The following is a 12,293-nucleotide window of genomic DNA, read 5'->3' as shown; positions in this document are numbered from 1 at the left end:
TCAGTCACTCATTCACTCACTAAGCCACTCACTCATTCATTCACTTAGTCACTCACTAAGTCACTCACTCAGTCACTCAATCAGTCAATCACTTAGTCACTCAATCAGTCACTCACTCAGTCACTCACTCAGTGACTCACTCAGTCACTCACTCAGTCAAACACTCAATCACTCACTCGCTCAGTAACTCACTCACTCAGTCATTCACTCAGTGACTCACTCAGTCACCTACTTACTAATCACTCAGTCACTCACTCAGTCAATCACTAACTCACTAACTCACTAACTCACTAACTCACCCAGTCACTCACTCACTCACTCACTCGCTCACTCCCTCACTCCCTCACTCCCTCACTCCCTCACTCATTCACTCATTCACTCACTGACTCATTCACTCACTCATTCACTCACTCATTCACTCACTCATTCACTCACTCATTCACTCACTCATTCACTCACTCACTCCCTCACTCATTCACTCACTCAGTAATTATTTCACTCAGTAATTTACTCACTCAGGAACTCACTCACTCATTCACTCACTAAGCCACTCACTCATTCGGTCACTTAGTCACTCACTCAGTCACTCACTCAGTCACTCAATCAGTCACTCACTCAGTCACTCACTCAGTCACTCACTCAGTCAATCACTTAGTCACTCACTCAGTCAAACTTTTAATCACTAACTCATTTAGTAACTCACTCACTCTGTCACTCACTCATTCAGTCATTCACTAAGTCACTCACTCAGTCACTCACTCAGTCACTCACTCAGTAAATCTCTCAGTCACTCACTCAGTCACTCACTCACTCTCTCACTCACTCACTCATTCAGTCACTCACTCATTCAATCACTCACTCATTCAATCACTCAGTCACTCACTCAGTCAAACACTCAATCACTCACTCACTTAGTAACTCACTTACTCAGTAACTCACTCACTCATTCACTCACTCACTCAGTAACTCACTCACTCAGTTACTCACTCACTCACTCACTCACTCATTCACTCACTCAGTAATTATTTAACTCAGTAACTTACTCACTCAGTAACTTACTCACTCAGTAACTCACTCAGTAACTCACTCACTCAGTAACTAACTCACTCAGTCACACACATTCAGTCACTCACTCAGTCACTCACTCAGTCACTCACTCAGTCACTCACTCAGTCACTCACTCAGTCCCTCACTCAGTCACTCACTCAGTCACTCACTCAGTCACTCACTCAATCAGTCACTCACTTAGACACTCACTTATACACTCACTTATACACTCACTCAGTCAATCACTCAGTACCTCACTGAGTCACTCACTCAGTCACTTACTCAGTCACTTACTCAGTCACTCACTCTGTCACTCACTCAGTAACTCACTCACTCAGTCACTCACTTATTCAGTCACTCACTCAGTCACTCACTCAGTCACTCACTCACTCACTAACTCACTCAGTCACTCACTCACTCACTCACTAATTCACTCACTCACTCATTCACTCTGACTCATTCACTCACTCATTCACTCACTCACTCCCTCACTCATTCACTCACTCAGTAATTATTTCACTCAGTAATTTACTCACTCAGGAACTCACTCACTCATTCACTCACTCAGTCAGTCACTCATTCACTCACTAAGCCACTCACTCATTCATTCACTTAGTCACTCACTAAGTCACTCACTCAGTCACTCACTCAGTCAATCACTTAGTCACTCAATCAGTCACTCACTCAGTCACTCACTCAGTGACTCACTCAGTCACTCACTCAGTCAAACACTCAATCACTCACTCGCTCAGTAACTCACTCACTCAGTCATTCACTCAGTGACTCACTCAGTCACCTACTCACTAATCACTCAGTCACTCACTCACTCACTCATTCACTCCCTCACTCCCTCACTCCCTCACTCCCTCACTCCCTCACTCCCTCACTCCCTCACTCATTCACTCATTCACTCACTGACTCATTCACTCACTCATTCACTCACTCATTCACTCACTCACTCATTCACTCACTCATTCACTCACTCATTCACTCACTCATTCACTCACTCATTCACTCACTCACTCCCTCACTCATTCACTCACTCAGTAATTATTTCACTCAGTAATTTACTCACTCAGGAACTCACTCACTCATTCACTCACTAAGCCACTCACTCATTCGGTCACTTAGTCACTCACTCAGTCACTCACTCAGTCACTCAATCAGTCACTCACTCAGTCAATCACTTAGTCACTCACTCAGTCAAACTTTTAATCACTAACTCATTTAGTAACTCACTCACTCTGTCACTCACTCATTCAGTCATTCACTAAGTCACTCACTCAGTCACTCACTCAGTAAATCTCTCAGTCACTCACTCACTCTCTCACTCTCTCACTCACTCACTCATTCAGTCACTCACTCATTCAATCACTCACTCATTCAATCACTCAGTCACTCACTCAGTCAAACACTCAATCACTCACTCACTTAGTAACTCACTTACTCAGTAACTTATCACTCATTCACTCACTCACTCAGTAACTCACTCACTCAGTTACTCACTCACTCACTCACTCATTCACTCACTCAGTAATTATTTAACTCAGTAACTTACTCACTCAGTAACTTACTCACTCAGTAACTTACTCACTCAGTAACTTACTCACTCAGTAACTCACTCAGTAACTCACTCACTCAGTAACTAACTCACTCAGTCACACTCATTCAGTCACTCACTCAGTCACTCACTCAGTCACTCACTCAGTCACTCACTCAGTCACTCACTCAGTCACTCACTCAGTCACTCACTCAGTCACTCATTCAATCAGTCACTCACTTAGACACTCACTTATACACTCACTTATACACTCACTCAGTCAATCACTCAGTACCTCACTGAGTCACTCACTCAGTCACTTACTCAGTCACTTACTCAGTCACTCACTCTGTCACTCACTCAGTAACTCACTCACTCAGTCACTCACTTATTCACTCACTCACTCAGTCACTCACTCAGTCACTCACTCAGTCACTCAGTGACTCACTCACACTCAGAAATTCACTCACTTAGTAACTGACTCACTCAGGAACTCACTCACTCATTCACTCACTAAGCCACTCACTCATTCGGTCACTTAGTCACTCACTCAGTCACTCACTCAGTCACTCAATCAGTCACTCACTCAGTCACTCACTCAGTCACTCACTCAGTCAATCACTCAGTCACTCACTCAGTCAATCACTTAGTCACTCACTCAGTCAAACTTTTAATCACTAACTCATTTAGTAACTCACTCACTCTGTCACTCACTCATTCAGTCATTCACTAAGTCACTCACTCAGTCACTCACTCAGTCACTCACTCAGTCACTCACTCAGTAAATCTCTCAGTCACTCACTCAGTCACTCACTCACTCTCTCACTCTCTCACTCACTCACTCATTCAATCACTCACTCATTCAATCACTCACTCATTCAATCACTCACTCATTCAATCACTCAGTCACTCACTCAGTCAAACACTCAATCACTCACTCACTTAGTAACTCACTTACTCAGTAACTCACTCACTCATTCACTCACTCACTCAGTAACTCACTCACTCAGTTACTCACTCACTCACTCACTCATTCACTCACTCAGTAATTATTTAACTCAGTAACTTACTCACTCAGTAACTTACTCACTCAGTAACTCACTCAGTAACTCACTCAGTAACTCACTCAGTAACTCACTCAGTAACTCACTCACTCAGTAACTAACTCACTCAGTCACACTCATTCAGTCACTCACTCAGTCACTCACTCAGTCACTCACTCAGTCACTCACTCAGTCACTCACTCAGTCACTCACTCAGTCACTCACTCAGTCACTCACTCAGTCACTCACTCAATCAGTCACTCACTCAGTCAATCACTTAGTCACTCACTCAGTCAAACTTTTAATCATTAATTCTTTTAGTAACTCACTCACTCTGTCACTCACTCATTCAGTCACTCACTCAGTCACTCACTCAGTCACTCATTCAGTCACTCATTCAGTCAATCAATCAGTCACTCACTCACTCACTCACTAATTCACTCACTCACTCATTCACTCACTGACTCATTCACTCATTCATTCACTCCCTCACTCCCTCACTCATTCACTCACTCAGTAATTATTTCACTCAGTAATTTACTCACTCATTCACTCACTCAGTCAATCACTCAGTACCTCACTCAGTCACTCACTCAGTCATTCACTCAGAAACTCACTCAGTCACTCAATCAGTCACTCACTCAGTCAATCACTCAGTCACTCACTCAGTCACTCACTCAGTCACTCACTCAGTCACTCACTCAGTCACTCACTCAGTCACTCACTCAGTCACTCACTTAGACACTCACTCAGTCAATCACTCAGTACCTCACTCAGTCACTCACTCAGTCACTCACTCAGTCAATTACTCAGTCACTCACTCTGTGACTCACTCTGTCACTCACTCTGTCAGAAAATCAATCACTCACTCACTCAGTCACTCAGTGACTCACTCACTCAGAAATTCACTCACTTAGTAACTGACTCAGTCAGTAAATCTCTCAGTCACTCACTAAGTCACTCACTCATTCACTCACTCACTCATTCAGTCACTCACTCATTCAATCACCCAGTAAATGTCTCAGTCACTCACTCAGTCAAACTTTTAATCATTAATTCTTTTAGTAACTCACTCACTCTGTCACTCACTCATTCAGTCATTCACTAAGTCACTCACTCAGTCACTCACTCAGTCACTCACTCAGTCACTCACTCAGTAAATCTCTCAGTCACTCACTCAGTCACTCACTCACTCTCTCACTCTCTCACTCACTCATTCAGTCACTCACTCATTCAATCACTCACTCATTCAATCACTCAGTCACTCACTCAGTCAAACACTCAATCACTCACTCACTTAGTAACTCACTTACTCAGTAACTCACTCACTCACTCATTCACTCACTCAGTAATTATTTAACTCAGTAACTGTTGGAATAATGATTTAAACCTTTTAAATCATTATTAGTAATATTTAATTAAAAAAGGAAGAACATCTTTCAACAAATTCTGCTTACAACTTCGAAGGAGATGCCTTGTGACGTCGTCTCAGTCCACAGTGCATTCTGAATTGCAGTAACTGAATCATTGTATTTAATCGCGACATTCGAAAAACATGGTTATGTAATCAGTACAATAACACTCGATGGTTTAGAAAAACAACAGTGTGAGGAATGCACTATAAGGTCAACAAAGTAGTATTATAATGTAAGCAAAGCCGTATTTTCAAATCTGCTGTTGGAGTCTTCGTCATAACATTTGGTAGAAGTGTCCGTAACGCCGTGACCTCTTTTCCTTCGCCCTTGAGGAGTCGACTGTGCAGGAAAAAAGTCCATCTTCCCATGACTTGATTCATAGCCTTACTACTTATTGAAAAATGCCCACAACACATATAGAATACTCCATAATAATTCTAACATTCCCTCCTTTTACTATATGTTTGTTATTCATTTCATGACAAATTCAAAATGAGAGGGATATCACCGTTGGCTGTTTTAATTTTACCCGCTTAGGCTCTACTCGTTCGGCAGGTCTGAAAAGCAGAAAACAAGATCATTTTCGTCCAATCCATCCTCAGAATTACCATGCTCCTGGAATTCACTGTTAGTGTCAGCACGTTTCATCAGTAGGGGATATAATTCATGCAATTTGGAATTTGTAGGGGCAATCGCAGTGGTTATAAGTCGGCTTATCAAAGATCTTAAGCAGGGAATAATACAACACCCACATAATGTCAAAATCGTAGCAAAAAGGGCCACAAATTAGGCCAAATCATTATTAGTGAGGCCACAAATCTGTCAGCGGACATTATTCTACTCCAGGATGCTTTTTCATCTTGCGGTTTAGGGTCTGCAGGCCATCGTTGGCCCTGGTGTGGGACCCAGTGGGGGGCGTGTTGTTGAGTGCAACATTTTCAAACGTTGCATACGCCCCCTGCTCCTTCAAGAAGCATTTCAACCGCTGCACGATCCTGGAACGCCATCAGACTAGTGGCTGCCAGTTGTTCCTTTATCGCCACAAATCCCTGTTCAGTATAATTTCCAAGTTTTTGGACATTGTAATGCAGGTAATTTATCCAATCAACATTTTTGTTTGGAGTAATTAAAAGAAAAATATACTCCCAACCTGCTGCGATCTGATTAGCCAACTTATACTCATCTGGTACGCCCCGTGGATGCCAATCGCATCAATGTATGTCGGATCACCCTCTCTCCATGCCGATCGACGCCGTCGCGAGGGGCCCGCCATCATACCGGATTTCTGTGCAGCCAATTGTATCTCCTCTACTGTAGATGGAAAAACAGACACTGGTAATAGCAGTGAGACCAAGGCACAAAGTCCTGCTGTCATTTTGGCAGGAGTCGTATAATTTGTTTTGACCCCACCACCACCATAGGTCAGAACGTGGAATCAGGGGTGCAGTCTGTTTTAGGACGTGGGCACACCACGTCACATTTATCGCTCCCAGTGCCGGACCGTGCCCTGTGAGGACTAAGCAGGTAAAATGATTAAACGCGACATGTGTTGAAAAGTTAGGCTTGTCCTTTGCTGCCGTTGTAACTGGGTAGACATTATTCCATTTCATACATTTTGGGCTTACATCTTCTTTTGTCATTATCCTTTACACAATCAGGGGTAATTTGCGCGGGTACTACTCTTAAGAGAGGTCGGCCCCCTACATGTTATACAGTTTTGATTTACAATAGCTGCATTTTCCATCAACAATAACCAATTATTTCTTACCGCCTCCCGTTTGGGAACTCCCCGTTGCAGAAATGAATTCTCTGGTCATCTCAGATTTTAATTTTACTATGGCGGATCCGGGTGTTTCCATCTCTGACGACCTTCTTACCCATGGACTTAGGAAAAACGTCAGACAAAGATCCACAAGTTAATTTGTCAGTCTGAATTATGATTTGTAATGCCCCACCGTATGGGTTATTTTTATCGAAGGCCTGATGGTTTTTTCGCACACGTGTGTCATCCAAGCTTGCCAATCTAGACCAGTTTCTGCAACAAGGTTTCCCCAATCTGTTTTAGGACTGTTATGTACTACACATATTCTATAAAATCCATGTGTATCCTTTGAAATGGATATGTAGCTTTTGTAGCTTGACATAAGGGGGAATCGCCCGTGTTTTGGCCATATATCTGCATATAGATTGAATATATAACCTCCCCCTTTTTTGAAGCATGAAATTTACCATGACTCAAAATGGTAGCCCTCCTAGATAAGACTTTTGTTTTTGTTTAGTCCCCCAGGTTCCCAAAATTTCGCATTGCAGAAATCAAAAAATTTCATTTGGCGAAATTCTTTTCTTTTTGTTTCTGTCCTACTCTGCCACCGCTGTCCTTGAAAGGCTTATCAGCGATTTCAGAAATATTCCACCTTGATATTAGAATATTGATATATCTTGGTGGCCAGCCAATTAAAACACAAAAGACAGACACTCATCACGCTTGCACTCATAATCAAGGAATTTGCTTTGAGTGCTCCCCCAATCATCCATAATTTTGGTTTGTTGGAGTAAAACTGGAGTACCCAGAGAAAACCTACGAATTCTTGAGGACACCAGGAATACTCCACACTCCGGAAGGTCTGGATCCACTCCGCATTAGTAGATCCTCGAACCGCAAGATTGATGCCTGAAGAAACTAGATAATTAATGTATTAGATTCACATGCCACATATCTAAAAATAGAAATTTGTTCAATTGCCACCGCCCCTTACCCCAGTCAGTCAGCATGTAGACTGCCATGCGAGTGGCTGTGATTAACTATCTATTCGCCAATAAGGCAATAACGGAAAAGTTGTGACACATTGAAACACACACACACCCCCTTTTAGTATTTTAACCGTTTGTAAAAACTTTATCTCCATGTTCTGGATTAAGTTACACCCCCTTTCAATGTTATCGAATGTTGCCCATTCTAGTCAACCCATCTACTTAAAGCATTTCTCCAAGGTTGATATTTTATAATTTGGAGATGTTATTTTTAAAACATAGACATTATTTCATCACTTGTTTCACACCATGAAAGGCCCCACCTGAATTTAGATTTTATTTAATTTTTTTTTTTTTTTTGTAGATATTCCCCTTTATCTAAGCTTGTTATTGCCAATCGTTATCACCGTAACATTCAGGTGTATTAACCCCCATAATTGCAATGCAGTAAGTTTTGGCTAAATTCTTAATGTGTATGCCCCTAAAGCAATAGATAGTAATAACGTCCCAATAGTCATCAAAGCGGGCCGCCACTTTGACACGTGTTCTAGACCATCGACATTTCATCAAAATCAGCCGGGAAAAGCTAGTGAGTTGGACTACTATTGCTGCCACGCCATCGCGAAGCTTTTTTGATTACTGAGCTTTAGATCACAACTTCAACAATCAGCTTTAGAGTTGATTGTGCGTGCATGAGCTTGTTAGCATTAGCTTGTTAGCAAAAGTTTTCCGCTCCTACGTAACGGACCTTTCAACTTCCAAATGCCCGCGACTACAAGATCTAAAAATAACAGACCTCCAAGTTCATCTGCTGCACCTACCTGCTCATGTAAGTGCAGTCCCTGGGAGGATCGCTTTGTAGATCTCCAGAAAAAGTATGACCAGCTGCAGCAAGCTATCTCAGAGATACACATCAGGCTGGATGAGATATCAAAGGCGAGCTCTGTTTGTATAGCCACGCCGCAGAGTCTGCCTGTTGCCCCCTGCACGGGTGCGGAACAGACAGCAAATTGCCATAGTCCAATAAAGAAAAGGAAGGCAAAAAAGACCAAACAGGCTCCGAAGCAATCTTCAGCCGCGGAGTTTAGCGCTGGCGAGGCGCCAGATCATGACGATGACTACGTGTCAGCCTGCCTAGACACCGCAGGTGGCAGTGATGTCATCGGTAGGCAAAGCTGTGAGCCTGAAACTCAAGCCCATGCAAATTCAACTGCTTTCGTGAGATCCAGTAAAGAGGCAGTGTCGGAACGCGAGAGGAGTGTGATAATCTATGGTGTTCCCGAGTCGCCCGAACTCCCAGCTGTGGGCAGCGCGATGAAAGATCGCGAGTTGGCCATATATTGTATCAAGTCGGTCCTGGAGACACTGGCACCCGGGGCATCTCTCTCACTCGGAAGATCGGTGAGGCTTGGACGCGAGCCACCATCCTCTGCTGACGCGCGCCCCCGTCCATTAAAGATGACTCTTGGCACTCCATCTGAAGTCGAGACCTTCTTAACAAGCGCCAAGAAAATCCAATGGCCTGATCTCGAACTGGATTTTCGGAAGGAGTACTCTTTGAGGGAGAGGATTCATTGGCGCAACCTTGTAGCAGAGCTGGGAGCGAGGCGGCAGAAGGGCGAAAGTGGTCTGTGCATCCGCAACGGCCAACTAGCCCTGACAAGCTACATCCACCCGCCACTGAAGGTGACCACAGAGACTCAAAACAACTGGGTGACGGTGAGGGAACAAGGGATGGCGGTGGTCCACCCCTAGTCATCATCTACACCAACGCGTGCAGTTTGATCGCCAAGTTCAGTGACCTCTTCAGTATTGTATCAGGACTCAAGCCTGATATGATCGTCATTACTGAAACTTGGCTAAGCTCTGAAGTGCACGACGCTGAGATAAACCTGATGGGCTACATCCCCTTCCGGTGCGACAGGCGAGACAGACGTGGTGGTGGAGTTATCATCTATGCTAAGGGCGAGCTAAAGCCCTCCCTTTGTCCTCTCCCTCCCGCTGCTCAACAGACCGACTTCTTTGAGGTTGTGCGATGCAATATAACTGTGGGCGGAGTCTGTCTGCCTATCTTGGGAGTCTACCGATCTCCGCAAGCTACCGCCGAAGACGACAACCACGTAATCAGTGCAATTCGCTCGGTCTCATCACACCAGGACTGCCTTATTGTTGGCGACTTCAACGCACCATCAATAGACTGGAGCGATGTCGTCTGCTCATCAGCCGACCGGTTCGACCAGGCACTCCTCGACACAGTTGATAACTGCTTCTTAACACAGCATGTTGCAGCTCCGACACGCTTCCGCAGTAACAAACGCCCGTCTCTTCTGGACCTGGTACTCACGTGCTACCCGTCGTCGGTATCGTCTCTCATCATCCTCCCGCCGCTCTCCATGTCTGACCATGCGGTGCTCAAGTTCAACTGGCACGCAACAATTCCGGCCTTACAGAGCGTGATGCTTCCGAAGAGAAGGTTTGCTACCCTGAATCATCACGCACTGGAGGAGGCTTCCGAGGCTGTTGACTGGGCTTCCTTCATGGAGATCACTTCAGTCGGCGAGCTGTGGGCATTGTTGAAACAATCCATACTCCGGGTGACTGAGCGCTCAGTACCATTGTCGATGCCACGGCACCAGAAGCACAAACCCTGGGCGACGCAAAAGGTGAAGCGGGAACGGACTCTCAGAGACGTTGCTTGGCGCAAATTCCAGGAACGAGGCACGGCAGCTGCATATGAGGTCTATAAGCAGCAACGAAATAGGGCAGTGTTCACTGAAAGGCAAGAGCGGAGCAAGTATGAGCTGAGGTTGGCGCAGTCATCTCGTGCAAACCCCAAGCGCTTCTTCGCCCATGTTCAAGCCAACAAACGTCTGCACAATCAAGTGGTTAAACTCAGGGATGCTGATGGAGTCGGTGTCACGGATGCAGAGGGGCAAAGCTCTCTTTTTGCTAGGGTGTTCGCAGGCATTTACAAAGCCGATGATGGGCGACCAGCACCCCCATTTGCTCGGGATGTTCCCCCAATGCCTGCAGTTGCCATTACACCTCCTGAAGTCTACCGAGCCTTGATGTGTCTGGACGCCACTAAAAGCCATGGTCCGGATGGTATTCACCCGAGGGTCCTCCAGGCACTCGCTCCGACCATAGCACTTCCCCTCGCATATCTCTTCACACTGTCCTTGCAATCAGGTGAAGTCCCCGAAGACTGGAGACGGGCCGTCATCTGCCCTATCTACAAGAAAGGAGACCGAGAGGACCCGTTGAATTACCGACCGGTCTCCCTCACTTCAGTAATCTGCAAAATGTTAGAATCAATTATCAAAACGTCCATGATGGCCCATCTCCAGATCACAGCGGCGATCTCCGATAGTCAGCATGGATTCGTGTCCAACAGATCCTGCCTCACCAACTTGCTGATGATGGAGGAATGGGTCACTCAATTAATGGACGATCGACAAATTGCCGACCTGGTCTTCCTGGACTTCGCCAAGGCGTTTGACTCGGTCAACCATCGCTTGCTACTCCGCAAGTTGGAAGCGTATGCGATTCACCCAGCGGTCGTGAGGAGGATTGATGCGTTTTTGGCTGGCCGCACCTTTCAAGTACAAGTCAATGGCATACTTTCAGAGACTCACAACGCCCCCAGCGGTGTCCCCCAAGGCTCCGTTCTTGGACCACTGCTGTTCGTGGTGTTTGTAAACGACCTGCCAGAGCACATCTCCCAGCGGGTTCTCCTCTTCGCCGATGATGTGAAGCTCGTTGCTCCCCGGAGCGACTACGAGGACCTGCGTAGGTGCCTTCATCATGTGTGGAGTTGGTCGAACCTGTGGGACCTGCGGCTCAATATCACGAAATGCAGTCATCTGGCTATTGGGGCTCCTCCTGATTCACCTCTTGACTTTGAACCGGGACGCCTGGAACTGGAACGAACTCAACGGTGCAAAGATCTGGGCATCATTGTCGACGACACGTTCAAACCAACGGCCCAATGCATCCAAGCAGCCAACAAAGCTCGCGGAGTTCTGTTCCTAATGTTCCGGTCCTTTGCCGTCATCACAGCAGACATCTTCCTTCCGTTGTATGTTTCCCTGGTGAGGCCCATTCTCGAGTATGGGATCCAAGCCGCATCACCGTACCTCGCCAAGGACATCCAGCATCTGGAGCGGGTCCAGAGGCTTGCAACGAGGATGGTCCGCGGCCTCAGGCTATTGTCCTACGAGGAAAGATGCCAGCGACTCAACCTGCCGACCCTTGAGGCTAGGCGTCTGCGAGGGGACCTAATACTGGCCTACAACATCCTCCACGGCATCTACAGCGTGCCCCGCGACCTCTTCTTCACGCCCGCACCTGATCGTGGTCTGAGGGGTCATCCGTGGAAGCTGTACCCTCGCGGGTTCCGGTTGAATCGGCGGAAGGCGGCTTTTTCAGTGCGCATCGCCGGTCCTTGGAACCGGCTTCCGCAGGGTGTGGTCGAGAAGCCGACGGTCGCCCAGTTCA

The sequence above is a fragment of the Stigmatopora argus genome, chromosome 2, assembly GCF_051989625.1.
Source record: "Stigmatopora argus isolate UIUO_Sarg chromosome 2, RoL_Sarg_1.0, whole genome shotgun sequence".
NCBI lineage: Eukaryota > Metazoa > Chordata > Actinopteri > Syngnathiformes > Syngnathidae > Stigmatopora > Stigmatopora argus.
Note: the sequence above shows the minus strand (reverse complement) of the source record.